Genomic DNA, 18768 nt, shown 5'->3' with positions numbered 1-18768 from the left:
ATGGGTAGCGAGGATGGCCCTGTACCGTCAGAATTCATGGCTTGGTCCTAATGTCACGGAACCATGAACCAGACGTACAACAAGAGATAAGTGAAAATAAGAAGGCTTTATTGAAAATAAAGCTGTAAAGCAAAAGTCCAAACGGATGGTGAAACCGAAGCAGAGTCTTTGAGAGGCCAGGGGTCAGGAACCAGAAGGGTAGTCAGACGAAGCCAGGATCAGGAACCAGCAGGGTAGTCAGACGAAGCCAGGATCAGGAACCAGAAGCAGCAGCAGTCTTAGAAGCATGTGAACACAGGAGGACCAAGCAAGGAACTGAAGCCACAGACCTCCTATATATATGAGCTAGGCATCCAGCTCCTCCCAGTGGGAAGGAGGAACCGCAGGGTGGAAGGCTACAAGAAACCCAGAAACCAAGATGGCCGCCAGCACATGTCAAACGAAGGAGAACAGCAAGAAGGTAAGACCATGACAGTACAAGAATATAACTACTATAATACTGCCTCCTATGTACAAGAATATAACTGCTATAATACTGCTCCTATGTACAAGAATATAACTACTATAATACTGCTCCTATGTACAAGAATATAACTGCTATAATACTGCTCCTATGTACAAGAATAGAACTACTATAATACTGCTCCTATGTACAAGAATATATCTACTATAATACTGCTCCTATGTACAAGAATATAACTACTATAATACTGATCCTATGTACAAGAATATAACTACTATAATACTGCTCCTATGTACAAGAATATAACTACTATAATACGGCTCCTATGTACAAGAATATAACTACTATAATACTGCTCCTATGTACAAGAATATAACTACTATAATACTGCTCCTATGTACAAGACTATAACTACTATAATACTGCTCCTATGTACAAGAATATAACTACTATAATACTGCTCCTATGTACAAGAATATAACTACTATAATACTGCTCCTATATACAAGAATATAACTACTATAATACTTCTCCTATGTACAAGAATATAACTCCTATAATACTGCTCCTATGTACAAGAATATAACTGCTATAATACTGCCTCCTATGTACAAGAATATAACTACTATAATACTGCCTCCTATGTACAAGAATATAACTACTATAATACTGCCTCCTATGTACAAGAATATAACTACTATAATACTGCCTCCTATGTACAAGAATATAACTACTATAATACTGCTCCTATGTACAAGAATATAACTACTATAATACTGCTCCTATGTACAAGAATATAACTACTATAATACTGCTCCTATGTACAAGAATATAACTACTATAATACTGCTCCTATGTACAAGAATATAACTACTATAATACTGCTCCTATGTACAAGAATATAACTACTATAATACTGCTCCTAAGTACAATCATATAACTACTATAATACTGCTCCTATGTACAAGAATATAACTACTATAATACTGCCTCCTATGTACAAGAATATAACTACTATAATACTGCTCCTATGTACAAGAATATAACTACTATAATACTGCTCCTAAGTACAATAATATAACTACTATAATACTGCCTCCTATGTACAAGAACATCACTACTATAATACTGCCTCCTATGTACAAGAATATAACTACTATAATACTGCTCCTATGTACAAGAATATAACTACTATAATACTGCTCCTATGTACAAGAATATAACTACTATAATACTGCTCCTATGTACAAGAATATAACTACTATAATACTGCTTCTATGTACAAAAATATAACTACTATAATACTGCCCCCTATGTACAAAAATATAACTACTATAATACTGCCTCCTATGTACAAGAATATAACTACTATAATACTTCTCCTATGTACAAGAATATAACTGCTATAATACTGCTCCTATGTACAAGAATATAACTACTATAATACTGCTCCTATGTACAAGAATATAACTACTATAATACTGCCTCCTATGTACAAGAATATAACTACTATAATACTGCCTCCTATGTACAAGAATATAACTACTATAATACTGCTCCTATGTACAGGAATATAACTACTATAATACTGCTCCTATGTACAGGAATATAACTACTATAATACTGCTCCTATGTACAAGAATATAACTACTATAATACTGCTCCTATGTACAAGAATATAACTACTATAATACTGCCTCCTATGTACAAGAATATGACTACTATAATACTGCCTCCTATGTACAAGAATATAACTACTATAATACTGCTCCTAAGTACAATAATATAACTACTATAATACTGCTCCTATGTACAAGAATATAACTACTATAATACTGCCTCCTATGTACAAGAATATAACTACTATAATACTGCTCCTATGTACAAGAATATAACTACTATAATACTGCTCCTAAGTACAATAATATAACTACTATAATACTGCCTCCTATGTACAAGAACATCACTACTATAATACTGCCTCCTATGTACAAGAATATAACTACTATAATACTGCTCCTATGTACAAGAATATAACTACTATAATACTGCTCCTATGTACAAGAATATAACTACTATAATACTGCTCCTATGTACAAGAATATAACTACTATAATACTGCCTCCTATGTACAAGAACATCACTACTATAATACTGCCTCCTATGTACAAGAATATAACTACTATAATACTGCTCCTATGTACAAGAATATAACTACTATAATACTGCCCCTATGTACAAGAATATAACTACTATAATACTGCTCCTATGTACAGGGATATAACTACTATAATACTGCTCCTATGTACAAGAATATAACTACTATAATACTGCTCCTATGTACAAGAATATAACTACTATAATACTGCTCCTATGTACAAGAATATAACTACTATAATACTGCCTCCTATGTACAGGAATATAACTACTATAATACTGCCTCCTTGCTGAGAGGTTGTGTGTCAGGAGCTCTCCTGAGGCTTTGGATGTCTGGAGAAAGTCCAGGGAGTGGCCACCCCCGGGGGGGAAGCTCCCCAAGCAAGGCCCAGGCTTCTAGGCCAAATCTGGGAAGCACCCAGCAACTCCGTCAGGGGATGTAAATCCCAAAGTTTCTATGGACAGAAAGTATGTCAGCAGTACCAGTTCCAGCGTAAGAGAAGAAGAAGGAAAAAGTAAGTGTCCGGTGAAACCACCTGCCAGTGTGAATGAAGGGTCACCTGTGTGCAAGACCAAAGTGTTGGAGAGTCCAGAAGTAAGAACCGTGCAGAGTGTGCAGGAGCTGAGACAATCTCCATTGCCGGCCTCAGGTGGACAATCCACCTCCACCCCGGGGAGGCAGAGGAGGACATCTCTGGAAAAGCAAACCATCCAGGAGAATCTGCAGCAGCGTGTGGTGATAGGTTCTGAGCGCAGAAAGTCTGGGGGCATGCAAGCTGTGAAGGAGATCAAAGGCAGTAATGGAGGAAGACCTCAAGGTGCTACCAGTACCGTCTCTGCTACACAGCCGGGATCCAGTCGCCCACCAGGAGATTGTGACCCAAGAGCAGTGACAGCAGCCGCAAAACTCCAGGGACTGCGAGGCTCTGCACCAAAAATGCAGATTCTTGTTCCAGGATAGACAGAAACCTGTACTGCAAACAAACAGCCTGCAAAACTCCCCAGCAGCAATCAGAGGCCTCCAGAGCAGCCACCTGAGCTCCACCTGGCTGAGCAGATCCCAGCACTGGTGAGGAGAATGGAGACGCTGAAGAAACATAAGCTGTACCTGCAGAAACAGATAAACTGCACATACAAACTAAAGACTGCAAACCCAGGGAAGCAGGCCTTACTGGACAAGAAGCTGGACTCACTGGCCAAGGAACTCGCTGACAATGCGCAGGAGATCGACTCTGTCTTGGAGAAAATGGGACCAGTGGGAGAGACATACCAGAACCAGCAGAGGTTTGAGAAGGACAAAAACTCTGGGACCAAATCAACATCTAGGTCTGAAACCCTGCAGTCCCACGTAAGACCCATATTACAGCCAGCAACTCTTCCCTTTGAGGAGAGAGAGTTGTACAAGAAAAGTACATCTAAGAAACAAGAGCCAAGTCCTGCATCAGCCCCCGGTGAGGTACTACAAGTCCCAGCAGTAAGTACTGCACAAAATGAAAACTGTGGACTCTTACCTGATGACAGCAATGAAGTGGCAGTGCAGACACCACAAGTCCCAGGAGGCAGTGCACTGCAGGAGGACTGTGGACTGACACCTACAGGTAACACTGTAGCAGCACCTCAGGGTGTGTCTGAGCAGGACGCTCAGGACTGTGGGGTGCATGGGGTTAATACTGAGGACTGTAATGCTGCTGAGATGTCTGATGTCTCTGTGGATGATAATGTCCCAGCTGAGGAGTCCTCTATGGCTGCTGAGATGTCGCTGATATTTCTGTGTGTGATAATGTCCCAGTGGAGGAGTCCTCTATGGCTGCCATGTCTGATGTTGCTGATGTCTCTGTGGGTGATAATGTTCCAGCGGAGGAGTCATCTATGGCTGCTGGGAACATAGAGAACCCTGGTATTGATGGTGGGGAGGGGGCAGTGCAGTCTCAGGCTGAGGAGTTCCCCCCTTTAGTTACACCACAGGCAGCAGAGTCCCACAGTATGGGCGGTCAGCAGCCCACACGTCGCCCCCCGCAGGATACTGGTACTGGTCAGACATCTGGGAATGCTTGGAGTCGGGGTTCTCCATCATTTCCCTCTAACGCCAGATACACAGGCCAGGCCTTCAAGAGAAGGAACGTTGTCAGGTTTAGACATAAAGGGGCAAAAGAAGATCTCCCTGACAGAAGGTGTGTGGTCAGAGACATGTTGTGCACCCAGATGGGCTTCCTGCCAGCCAACATCCTGGCAGTAATAAACCTCCCAGACAGACAGGGCTATGATATTAGCTTCAAGCTCATGTCTGATCTGGACCGGTTCTGGGCTCTCTACACCCGGGTCAGAGATACTGAGGGGTGGAACAAGTTCAGCTTCATTCCCATCTCTAAGCCTGACACTGTAAATGTCACCATCATTTTCTGGAACGAGTCTGTCCCCCCTCAGGATATTATTATCTGGCTCAGGAGGCATTGCGACCTCAAGTCAAACCTGACCAAGACCAGGGATGAGGATGGAATCTGGACTGGGGGATGGAGGGTCCTGGTTACATTACACCAGCACCAGAACATCACCCATCACCTTCCCAATTCCTTCTTCATTGGCCGGGAGAAAGGGGTTTGTTTCTATGCTGGTCAGCCCAGGCTATGCTTCAAGTGTGGGAAATCAGGTCACGTGGCGAGTGTCTGCACCATGATGAAGTGCAGCCTGTGCGGGGACATCGGCCATGTGAGCGCCACCTGCCAGAACATAAGGTGTAACCTGTGCGGTAACATCGGTCACCCCCACAGAGACTGTCCTGAAGCGTGGCATAACATCTGTAAAAATCTCCCTGATGAGGACTTGGTGGAAGGGGCAGATGTCCCAGATGAGGAGCAGGAGGAGGAGGCGCTATTGTCAGGGTCATTATACACAGTGCCAGAGACCCCACACATGAATGATACTGTGCCGGACCACCCGCAGGCAGGTAACACCGAGGGGGACATGGAGGTTGTGGAGCAGCCTGTAGAGCGTCCAGTGTCTGTCTCCTCCCCTGCCCCAGCACCCACCACTGGGGAAAATAAAATCCTTAAACGGAAAAAAGATAAGTCCAGCCGCAGGCCTGAGGGTGAATGGACCACCGTCCAAAAATGCACTAAAATGAGAGTGGACAGGCAGGCTGATGGAACTGTAACAACCAACAGATACGGTGTGCTCTCCGAGTCAGATGGAGAGGCAGAAATAGAGAGAGAGCTGAAGCGTATGATGGCGGAATGTGATGACGACCCAGGAGGGGATCCTCCCACAAAAAGGAGACCTCTTCATGCCGAGTCACAGGCTGTATGGGATATGGAAACTGGTAGTCAGCAAGAAAACTCTGACCCTGATTTATGATGATGGGGGTTATCTTTCTTCTTCTTCTCCTGATGGCAGACTTCCATCTTAAAGTGGTCACCAGCAATGTGAATAGTATTAGAGCTAGAAAGACCAGACATGCCGTCTACGAACACCTGAGATACCTCAAGGCCGATGTGTTTTTCTTGCAAGAGACACGCTTAAACACCTCAGGTCTCATACGAGAGGCAGAGCGAGAGTGGCAGTCTGGTCCGTCCTTTTGGTCGATGTCTGTGGAGCCTTATGCCGGGGTCTCTATCTTGTTTAACACCCATGATGTAATTGTACATGGACTAACGGAGATCTCGATGGGAAGGTGCCTTCTGCTAGAGATTACCATCCGAGGTAGAAGACTCCGGCTTATTAACGTCTATGGGCCACAGACAGTGAGCGAAAGGACTCAGCTTTTTAATGATGTTAAGCCATACTTATTCACATCTATTCCTATTATCATGGCTGGAGACTTTAATGCCACCACTACAACCAGTGACAGGCCTAGTGGTAGACGCCTTACTAGGGACTGTAAGGTCCTAAACAACATTATTCTGCATGCCGGCCTGTCTGATGTTTTTGTACAGGGTGGTAGGCGTCCAAAGTTCACTTACACCTGTGCAGGACGCAGTAGTAGGATAGATCTGGCTCTGGTGAGTCCTACTGAAGCCATCAGTGAAAGAAGGGAAAAGACAGTCCCTTATTCTGACCATTTGGCCTTGTACTTTTGTTTGGGCGCCACTAAGCATCCAGATCTTGGTAGAGGGCTATGGAAACTGAACGCTAGTCTTTTAGATGATAGCTCTGTCCAGGAATACATTTACTCTTTCTTTCAGAACCAACTTGACAGAGTGGATTTCTATGAGAACATGGCTGACTGGTGGGAGGATGTCAAGGAGGAGATCAGGTCCCTCTTACAGAGACTGTCAGTTAAGAAGGGGAAGAGTAAGTATGGCCAGTATCTGAGACTGCGCAAAGAATTGGAGTCACTCTATTCGATGGGTGGGGATGACCAACAAAGGATTGACTGGCTGAAATCTGAGATAAGGCAGTATCAGTACAGCAGGTACACCTCCCTGGTAGCTGAACGGGATTATGGGTCCTTAGGGGCTCCTGATCCCTTTGAGAACTGCCGGGAGCGCGTAGCTAAAAAACTGATCACAGGTCTCACTGACTCCCAGGGTGTTTTACAAGAATCTCGGGAGGGTATCCTGGGGGTGGTGAGATGCTACTATGCTGACTTGTTTCAGAGGAAGGCTTTGGATAAGGAAAAAGTGACCCAATTTTTGGAGGCAACTCCAGGGCCTGATACTAGAGATTTGGACTTTTCTCCTTTAACAGCAGAAATAACGGTGGAGGAGGTTAAAGTGGCCATTGATAAATTACATCTGAAGAAGGCACCAGGTCCAGACGGTATTACTGCAGAATTTTATAAGAAGTTCAGAGACCACTTAGCTCCAATCCTCGTGGACGTGTACAAAAATTGTCTAGAAAATCACCTGATGCCTCCGTCCATGAGGGTGTCCTCGTTAATTCTGCTGTCTAAAGGGAAAGAGCCTAGTGACATCAAGAACTGGAGGCCAATTGCCCTCTTGAATGTCGACAGGAAGATTTTGGCAAAAATTCTGTTCTCTAGGTTAGTTTGTTTGTCCCGGGCACTGTTGGCAGGCTGTCAGTTCGGCACAGTAAAAGGGCGGAACATCTCTGGAGCAGTCATCTCGATAAGGGAGATGTTTGAGAGATGTAAAGCTCTGAGGTGTGGGAGATATGTTGTAGGTCTGGACCAGGCTAAAGCCTTTGACAGAGTAGACCACGAGTATCTATGGGCCACTTTATCAAAGTACGGCATTCCGGGACAATTTGTAGATTGGCTGAGAACTTTGTACAGAGAGGCTGAGAGCTTTCCTCTAATCAATGGTTGGCAGGGTGACACGTTCAGGGTTGAGGCTGGGGTGAGACAGGGTTGCCCGCTGAGTCCACTGCTGTATGTGTTTGCCTTGGACCCGTTCCTGAGGTCACTGCAGGAGTGTGATTTTCAGGGGGTGCCGGTCCCCCATTGCCTGCCCCTGAGTATTGTTGCCTACGCGGATGATGTGACTGTGGTGATATCTGAGCCTCGTGAGGTGGAGATGTTGTCGGCAGCCATCAGAAGCTACTTGGAGGCCTCAGGGTCTCTGGTCAACCTTGAGAAGAGTCAAGCTTTCTGGACATCGGATACTGACCCTGATTTTGATCTGCCACAGTTTGCGAAGGCCTCCACCCATATTAAAATCCTTGGGGTTAAATTTGGTAGGGAAGATAATGCCAAACTAAATTGGGAGGAAAAGTTGGATGCCGGAAATATAAAGGTTCAGCGATGGAAGAACTGGAGGCTGACCTATAGAGAAAGGGTTACTATGCTGAAGACTTACCTGGTCCCTGTCTTCTTGTACATCTCTGTCGTCTTTCCTTTGCCAGAATCTTTCTCGGCTAGGCTCTTTAGCCTGTTCTTCCAGCTGTTATGGGGGAACAGGTTGAACCCAGTAAAAAGAGGGATCACCTACCTACAGAGGAGAGAGGGTGGGCTGGATATGTTAAATCCAAGGGTTTTCTTTGACTCCATGTTTCTTAAAGTTAATTTTGGTGACCTGGACTCAAACAACAGCTCCCTGTGGGTGAATAGTATCAGGGATTGGATATTGCCTTTTGCAGAACCTTGGATGCGAGGCGGCAGTCTCAAGAGGGGCCGATTTACTCGTGACTTCCTCCCCCAGTACCTGGACTATGGTGTAAGATGTCTGAAGAAATGGGGTATAGACAAGTCTTTCATTGAGAGTAAAACCAGGAAAGATCTATACTCCAGAGTATGTAGGACCTTCTACTGTTTACAGCTAGCACTTCCAGACTGTCCAACCTCAACCTTACAGGATAGTCTGAGGCTTCTGAATGGACCAAGGCTGCCCCCTAAGTTCTGTGATATTGGCTGGCTCTCATTGCAGGGAAAACTCTTTGTCAGGGGGAATCTAAAATTCCTCAGTGTGTCAGACCGCATGTGTCCCTTAGGTTGTCAGCAGGAGGAGACTATGCTCCATTTTATATCAGAGTGCTGGGGTGGGCGGACAATCTGGCATGACATATCCGCCAAGCTAAAAATCCCATCATTACAGTCCCTAAAATACCCAGAAATAATTTATGGTGTCACATCTCATGTGAATAACATCGACCGGGGGACCATGTATCTGATAATCACCGTCATCAAATATTACCACTGGCAAACCAGAACCCGAGTGTCCATCCATAACGAACCATTCCATCATACCACAGCTATAACCCTCATCATGTCAGAACTCAGGTGGATCCGGTCATTAGAGGTCAGGAAAAAAGGGGAAAATATAAAACTATGGAGGAACGTCCATCTAGACTGACGGTTCAAGTGTACGGTGTAACTGTGTTTGTTTCTTATTTTATTTTACTTTTCTTCTTTTTCTGCTTTAGCTAAAATGTGCTTTTAAGTTACAGTTAATATGCATTTTATTTCCTGATGAACATGTATAATTTATACTGAATGATGAAAAAGTCTGATTTATTATGATGAAAAAGTATTTCTGTATTTATGTTTGTTTTATACCAATAAAAATTGCCTCCTATGTACAAGAATATAACTACTATAATACTGCTCCTATGTACAAGAATATAACTACTATAATACTTCTCCTATGTACAAGAATATAGCTACTATAATACTGCTCCTATGTACAAGAATATAACTACTATAATACTGCTCCTATGTACAAGAATATAACTACTATAATACTGCCTCCTATGTACAAGAATATAACTACTATAATACTGCTCCTATGTACAAGAATATAACTACTATAATACTGCTCCTATGTACAAGAATATAACTACTATAATACTGCTCCTATGTACAAGAATATAACTACTATAATACTGCTCCTATGTACAGGAATATGACTACTATAATACTGCCTCCTATGTACAAGAATATAACTACTATAATACTGCCCCTATGTACAAGAATATAACTACTATAATACTGCTCCTATGTACAAGAATATAACTACTATAATACTGCTCCTCTGTACAAGAATATAACTACTATAATACTGCTCCTATGTACAAGAATATAACTACTATAATACTGCTCCTATATACAAGAATATAGCTACTATAATACTGCTTCCTATGTACAAGGATATAACTACTATAATACTGCCCCTATGTACAAGAATATAACTACTATAATACTGCTCCTATGTACAAGAATATAACTACTATGATACTGCTCCTATGTACAAGAATATAACTACTATAATACTGCTCCTATGTACAAGAATATAACTACTATAATGCTGCTCCTATGTACAAGAATATAACTACTATAATACTGCTCCTATGTACAAGAATATAACTACTATAATACTGCTCCTATGTACAAGAATATAACTACTATAATACTGCCTCCTATGTATAAGAATATAACTACTATAATACTGCTCCTATCTACAAGAATATAACTACTATAATACTGCTCCTATGTACAAGAATATAACTACTATAATACTGTTCCTATGTACAGGAATATAACTACTATAATACTGCTCCTATGTACAAGGATATAACTACTATAATACTGCCCCTATGTACAAGAATATAACTACTATAATACTGTTCCTATGTACAGGAATATAACTACTATAATACTGCTCCTATGTACAAGGATATAACTACTATAATACTGCCCCTATGTACAAGAATATAACTACTATAATACTGCCTCCTATGTACAGGAATATAACTACTATAATACTGCCTCCTATGTACAAGAATATAACTACTATAATACTGCTCCTATGTACAAGAATATAACTGCTATAATACTGCTCCTATGTACAAGAATATAACTACTATAATACTACCTCCTATGTACAAGAATATAACTACTATAATACTGCTCCTATGTACAAGAATATAACTACTATAATACTGCCTCCTATGTACAAGAATATAACTACTATAATACTGCTACTATGTACAAGAGTATAACTACTATAATACTGCCTCCTAGCTGTGAGGACGTGTGTCAGTAGCTCTCCTGAGGCTTTGGATGTCTGGAGAAAGCCCAGGGCGGGGCCACTCTGGGTGGGGATGCTCCCCAAGCAAGGCCCAGGCTCCAAGGCCTATTCTGGGAAATAATTCCCAGTCTTCTCACTCCATGGATAATTATCCAGAAGTTTCTTTGGAAGGAAGGAATGTTCCGAGTGTTGCCAGTCCCAGTGCAGCAGGAAGCAAAGATGAAAAGAAAATGTTTGAAGTAAAGAAGGAGACATCACTGAGTAAGACCATGGCTGCAGGTGTGCAATCCACCCCACCCGCAGGCAGACAGAGGAGAACATCCCTGGAGAAGCAGACCATGCAGGAGAATCTGCAGCAGCCTGTCCTCATGCGGTCTGACCGCACACGTTACGGGAGTGGGAACAGCGCAAAAGTTGCCAACACGACAGATGAGACCAGAGGGAAAACTGAAGGAAGGCTTCATAGGGCCACAAGTGCAGTCACTGGGAAGAACCAGGGGCCCAGTCCCCAATCTGCAGATAGTGACCTCGCAGCAGTGACCACGGCTGCACCAGGTCCAGTGCAAGGACCAAGCGGAGAGACCCCTGTAAGGAGCCATTCTGTGAGTACACAACCCCCCAATACTCAGCGTGCACCAGAACTATGTCTGGCCGAGCGGATCCCAGCTCTGGTCAAGAGACTGGAGACATTAAAAAGAACAAAACTACAGCTGCAGAAACAGATAGATTGTGTCTATAAGCTAAAGGCAGCAAACCCCAACAATCAGGCTGTCCATGACAAGAAGCTGAGCTCCCTCGCTGTGCAGCTCGCTGACACTGTGCAGGACATGGAGGCTGTACTGGAGCAGATGGGACCAGTCGCTGAATCCTTCAGGAACCAGCAAAGACTTGAGGGACATGGGGGAAGACCTGCGCCAGAACCATCTCCATCTAAACCCAAGTCTCCAACCTGTCCAGATGACACCCAGCAGGCCTGTGCAAGACCAGTCCTCAGACCAGCCAGCTTCCCTTTTGAGAAAGGGAATTTGTACAGAGAAGTGGGAGAAAGTGTCCAGCAACAGCAAAGACCTGAAGAGACTCCTCAAAATGTACCACAAGTCCCAGCGGTTTGTGATGTGAAGCAGGACTATGGACTCTCGCCTGAAGGTAACTCTGCAGTAGCAGTGCAGTCACCACAAGCCCTGGGGGGCAGTAGAGAGCAGCAGGACTGTGGACTCTCGCCTGAAGGTGACTCTGCAGTAGCAGTGCAGTCACCACAAGCCCTGGGGGGCAGTAGAGAGCAGCAGGACTGTGGACTCTCGCCTGAAGGTAACTCTGCAGTAGCAGAGCAGTCACCACAAGCCCTGGGGGGCAGTAGAGAGCAGCAGGACTGTGGACTCTCGCCTGAAGGTGACTCTGCAGTAGCAGTGCAGTCACCACAAGCCCTGGGGGGCAGTAGAGAGCAGCAGGACTGTGGACTCTCGCCTGAAGGTAACTCTGCAGTAGCAGTGCAGTCACCACAAGCCCTGGGGGGCAGTAGAGAGCAGCAGGACTGTGGACTCTCGCCTGAAGGCAGCAGTGCAGCAGAGAGCTCACAGGTCATGGCTCAGCAGGACTGTCGGGGCTCTGTAGAGCAGGATCATACTGCTAGTGACTGCACTGATATGACTGTATGTGATGTTACTGATGATGCTTCTGCAGAGGGGAGCGCTTCACAGTGTGTGTGGGATTTGGGGTCATCTCTAGAGTCGGGTCCACCATTAGATCAGCCTTCAGAGGCTTGTGACCCGCAGAGTATTATGGATGATGGTGGGGAGGGGGCTGTACAGTCTGATGCACAGCACTTCCCCCCTTTAGTTACACCAGGAGTGTCAGACCCCCATAGTGCAGGCGGTCAGCAGCCACCACAGCGCCCCCAAGTACAGCAGGAGGGTGGAACTGGTGGTGTCTCCTCTGGTAATGCCTGGAGCCGTGGGTCACCATCCTTCAGGTCTAATGTAAACTATACAGGTCAGGCTTTTAAGAGGAGGAACGTGGTCAGGTTCAGACATAGAGGGGCCAAGGAGGAGTTGCCTGACAGGAGGTTTGTGGTCCGTGAACTTCTGTGCCACCAAATGGGTTTCCTGCCATCTAACATCCTGGCAGTGATAAACCTTCCTGACAGGCAGGGGTATGACGTCAGCTTTAAACTCATGTCTGACCTGGACCGCTTCTGGGCTCATTTCGCCCGGGTGAGAGATGCTGATGGCTGGAATAAGTTCAGCCTCATCCCCATCTCTAGACCAGACACAGCAAACGTCACCATAATATTCTGGAACGAGTCGGTACCACACCAGGATATTGTTGTATGGCTAAAAAGACACTGTGACCTAATGTCAGATCTGACCAAGACCAGGGACGAGGATGGCATATGGACTGGGGGGTGGAAGGTCCTGGTAAAGTTACGGCAGGTTAACAACATTACCCAACATCTGCCCAACTCATTCTTTATTGGCCGGGAGAAAGGGGTATGCTTCTATGCGGGTCAGCCTAGAAAATGTTTTAAATGCGGAAAGGCCGGTCATATTGCGAGTGTGTGCACCCTGGTAAAATGTAACTTATGCGGGGAGATCGGCCATGTCAGCGCCACCTGCCAGAACATCCGGTGCAACCTCTGTGGTAGGATCGGTCACTCCCACAGGGACTGTCCAGACGCCTGGCATAATGTTTGTAAGGACTTCCCTGATGAGGACTTGCTGGAAGTGGCAGATGACCTAGAGGAGGAGACGCTGTTGTCAGGGTCAGCAGTGACACCGCCCGAGCCTCAGCACAACATGGGTGACAATATGGGAGACATAGTGCCTGACCAGTCCCAGCCAGGAGCCACTGAGGGGAACGGGGAGGTCACTGAGCAGGTTGTGGGCATGTCATCTTCTGCCCCTGCATCAATAAATCCGCAGAAGAAACGGAAGAAGGACAAAACCAGCCGTAAACCTGAGGGGGAATGGACCACTGTCCAAAAACCTTCCAAAAAGAAAGTAGACCCCGGGTCAGGTGTCATGACTATCACAAATAGGTACGGTGTCCTATCAGAGTCAGACGCTGAGGAAGAGATGGAGAGAGAGTTAAAGAGGGTGGTAGATGAATTTAATGAGGACCAAGAGGGCGATCCCCCCACAAAAAGGAAACCCCCGCGAGCTAAACGTCTGTCCGAATCAGACATGGAGACAGGTGGTCGGCAGGTGGGCTCAGACTCAGATCAATGATGATGGGGGGAATATCTCTGCTACTTGTGCTTTGCTTTCCTTTGATGGCTGACTTTACCCTTAAAGTGTTCTCCAGTAATGTGAACAGTGTCAGAGTGAGGAGGACCAGGCATGTGGTTTATGAACATCTAAGGTCTCTTGATGCTGATGTCTTTTTCTTACAAGAGACACGTTTGAATACTTTAGGACTCTTACGGGAAGCCGAGCGTGAATGGCGGTCTGGTCCATCCTTTTGGTCATTGGCTGTAGAACCAAGTGCCGGGGTCTCTATCCTCTTTAACACCAATGATGTAACTATACATAGGTTGACAGAGGTATTGATGGGAAGGTGCCTAATTCTGGAAGTTACTATTCGGGGTAGGAGGCTCCGTCTTATAAATATCTATGGTTCGCAGACAGTGACTGAAAGGGTTAACCTTTATAATGAAGTAAAGCCATATCTCTTCACATCTATCCCTGTCATCATGGTTGGAGATTTTAATGCCACCAGGACATCTTGTGACAGGTCCTCTAATAGGCCTCTTACCAGAGACTCCAAGGTCTTAAACAGAATTATTCAACAGGCCGGGTTGTCAGATGTGTTTGTGCAGGGTGGTCGGAAACCAAAATTTACTTATTTTTGTGGTGAAAGAAGAAGTCGGATAGATTTAGCTCTGGTGAGTCCTACAGAGACCATTGGTGAGAAAGATGAGAAGATCGTCCCTTATTCAGACCATCTGGCCTTATATTTCTGTTTGGGTGTCACAAAGTGTTCTGGGACAGGTAGAGGGTTATGGAGACTTAATTCCAGTCTATTAGAAGACCCTTCGGTTCAGAGTCATGTTCACTCTCTTATACAGAGTCAGCTAGAGAGAGTGGACTTTTATGACAATATGGCCGACTGGTGGGAGGATGTCAAGGATGAGATCAGATCCCTCTTAAAGAGACTGTCAGTTATAAAGGGGAAGAGTAAGTATGGCCAGTATCTCAAGCTGCGGAAAGAATTGGAGTCACTATATTCGGCGGGAGGGGATGACCAACAAAGGATAGACCAGCTGAAATCTGAGATAAGGCAGTATCAGTACAGCAGGTATACCTCCCTGGTTCTTGAACGGGATTATGGGACCTTAGGGTCTCCTGATCCCTTTGAGAATTGCCGGGAGCGAGTGGCAAATAAATCTGTCACCGGTCTCACTGACCCCCAGGGTGTTTTGCAAGAATCTCGGGAGGGTATCCTGGGGTGGTGAGATCTTACTATGCTGACTTGTTTCAGAGGAAGGTTTTGGATAGAGACAAGATGACCCAATTCTTGGAGGCAACTCCGCTCCCTGATACTAATGATTTGGACTTTTCTCCTTTGACAGCAGATTTGACGGTGGCGGAGGTTAAAGAGGCAATTGATAAGTTACATCTGAAGAAGGCACCAGGTCCAGATGGGATAACAGCAGAATTCTATAGGACATTCAGAGACCTCTTGGCCCCAATCCTCGTGGATGTATATACAAATTGTCTAGAAAGTCACCTGATGCCTCCATCCATGAGAGTGTCCTCGCTGATTCTGCTGTCCAAAGGTAAAGAGCCGAGTGACATCAAGAACTGGAGGCCGATTGCCCTCTTGAATGTCGACAGAAAGATTCTGGCAAAAATTCTGTTTTCTAGATTAGTTTGTCTGTCCTCAGCACTGTTGTCAGGCTGTCAGTTTGGCACAGTAAAAGGGCGGAACATCTCTGGAGCAGTCCTCTCGATAAGGGAGGTGTTTGAGAGATGTAAAGCCCTGAGGGGTGGGAGATATGTTGTGAGTCTTGACCAGGCTAAAGCCTTTGACAGAGTAGATCATGAGTATCTATGGGCCACTTTGTCAAAGTACGGTATTCCGGGGCAATTCATCGATTGGCTGAAGACTCTGTATTGCGAGGCTGAGAGCTTTCCTCTGGTCAATGGTTGGCAGGGTGATACCTTCAGGGTTGAGGCAGGGGTGAGACAGGGTTGCCCACTGAGTCCGCTGCTGTATGTATTTGCCTTAGACCCATTCTTGAGGTCACTGCAGGAGTGTGGTTTTCAGGGGGTGCCAGTCCCCCATTGCCTGCCCCTGAGTGTTGTTGCCTATGCGGATGATGTGACTGTAGTGATATCTGAGCCTCGTGAGGTGGAGATGTTGTCTGCGGCCATCAGAAGTTACTCAGAGGCCTCAGGGTCTCTGGTCAACCTTGAGAAGAGTCAAGCTCTCTGGATATCAGACAGTGATCCAGACTTTGATCTGCCACAATTTGTGAGAGCCTCCACCTATATTAAAATCCTAGGGGTCAAATTTGGGAGGAATGATAACGCCAAACTAAATTGGGAAGAGAAGTTGGAAGCCGGAAATGCAAAGGTTCAGCGATGGAAGAACTGGAGGCTGACCTATAGAGAAAGGGTTAAAATGTTGAAGACTTACCTGGTCCCTGTCTTCTTGTATGTCTCTGTCGTTTTTCCTTTGCCGGAATCTTTCTCCGCTAGGCTCTTTAGCCTGTTCTTCCAACTGTTGTGGGGGAACAGGTTGAACCTGATAAAAAGAGGGATCACCTACCTACAGAGGAGAGAGGGTGGGTTGGATATGCTGAATCCAAGGGTGTTCTTTGACTCCATGTTTCTAAAAGTTAATTTTGGTTGCCTGGACTCAGAGAACAGCTTCCTGTGGGTGAATAGTATCAGGGACTGGATAATGCCTTTTGCAGAGTCTTGGGTGCGAGGCGGCAGTCTCAAGAGGGGTCGATGGACGAGTGACTACCTCCCCCAGTACCTGGACTATGGGCTGAAGTGTGTGAGAAAGTGGAAGATAGAGAAGTCCTACATTGAGGGTAAGCCAAGGAAAGATCTATACGTGAGGGTCTGTAGGGCTTTCTTTTGTTCTCCACTTGTCTTGAGGGATTGTGTGACTAGCACTTTACAAGAAAGTCTGAAGCTCCTCAATGGGAATCGACTCCCCGCCAAATTATTTGACATAGCTTGGTTGTCATTACATGGAAAGCTATTTGTTAGGGGTAACCTGAAATTTTTAAGTGTTTCAGATAGGAACTGTCCTCTCGGTTGTCAGCAGGAGGAGACGATGGAGCACTTAATATCTGACTGCAGGGGTGGGAGGAGAATATGGGAAGAGGTGTCACAAAAGCTAAACATCCCATTACTGCAGTCCCTGACTTATGCTGATATAATCTATGCTGTTCCATCCAGAAATAGGAATGTAGACAGGGGGACAATGTACCTGATCATTTCTGTCATAAAATATTACCATTGGCACATGAGAACCCGCGTGTCTATACACAATGAGCCATTCCACCACACCACAGCCGTAAGCCAAATAATGTCTGAGCTCCAGTGGGTTAAGTCATTAGAGATAAGGAGTAACCCGAATAATAGGAAATTATGGAGAAATGTGTCTTTGGTTTAAAACAGAAAATATGATGTTATTTTGTGTGTTTTTTTTCTCTTCTTTTTCCTCCCCAGCAAATGTGGACTTTCTAAGTTTAATATGATTCTATAGTCATTCTAGATGAGTAGTCATTGTGTGTACAATGCCTGTTATTTTTTTGTTTTTGTAAGAATGTATTTTAATTGTATTTTTTTTTTGTTTGTTTTCACAATAAAAATTGCCTCCTATGTACAAGAATATAACCACTATAATACTGCACCTATGTACAAGAATATAACCACTATAATACTGCTCCTATGTACAAGAATATAACTACTATAATACTGCTCCTATGTACAAGAATATAACCACTATAATACTGCTCCTATGTACAAGAATATAACTACTATAATACTGCTCCTATGTACAAGAATATAACTACTATAATACTGCCTCCTATGTACAAGAATATAACTACTATAATACTGCCTCCTATATACAAGAATATAACTACTATAATACTGCTCCTATGTACAAGAATATAACTACTATAATACTGCCTCCTATGTACAAGAATATAACCACTATAATACTGCTCCTATGTACAAGAATATAACTACTATAATACTGCCTCCTATGTACAAGAATATAACCACTATAATACTGCCTCCTATGTACAAGAATATAACTACTATAATACTGCTCCTATGTACAAGAATATAATACTATAATACTGCTCCTATGTACAAGAATATAACTACTATAATACTGCCTCCTATGTACAAGAATATAACTACTATAATACTGCCTCCTATGTACAAGAATATAACTACTATAATACTGCCTCCTATGTACAAGAATATAACTACTATAATACTGCTCCTATGTACAAGAATATAACTACTATAATACTGCCTCCTATGTACAAGAATATTACTACTATAATACTGCTACTATGTACAAGAATATAACTACTATAATACTGCCTCCTATGTACAAGAATATAACTACTATAATACTGCTCCTATGTACAAGAATATAACTACTATAATACTGCTCCTATGTACAAGAATATAACTACTATAATACTGCTCCTATGTACAATAATATAACTACTATAATACTGCTTCTATGTAC

The 18768-nt window shown here is 44.1% G+C and overlaps 1 protein-coding gene across 1 annotated transcript in view; it reads left to right on the top strand.

Annotated features, from left to right (window-relative positions):
• LOC121005829 (ABC-type organic anion transporter ABCA8-like) overlaps nt 1-18768 on the top strand; it is a 101241-nt gene that overhangs the window by 70826 nt on the left and 11647 nt on the right. The gene's annotated exons all lie outside the window — the stretch shown is intronic.

The sequence above is a fragment of the Bufo bufo genome, chromosome 6, assembly GCF_905171765.1.
Source record: "Bufo bufo chromosome 6, aBufBuf1.1, whole genome shotgun sequence".
NCBI lineage: Eukaryota > Metazoa > Chordata > Amphibia > Anura > Bufonidae > Bufo > Bufo bufo.
Note: the sequence above shows the minus strand (reverse complement) of the source record. Positions and strands in the feature narration are given on the sequence as shown.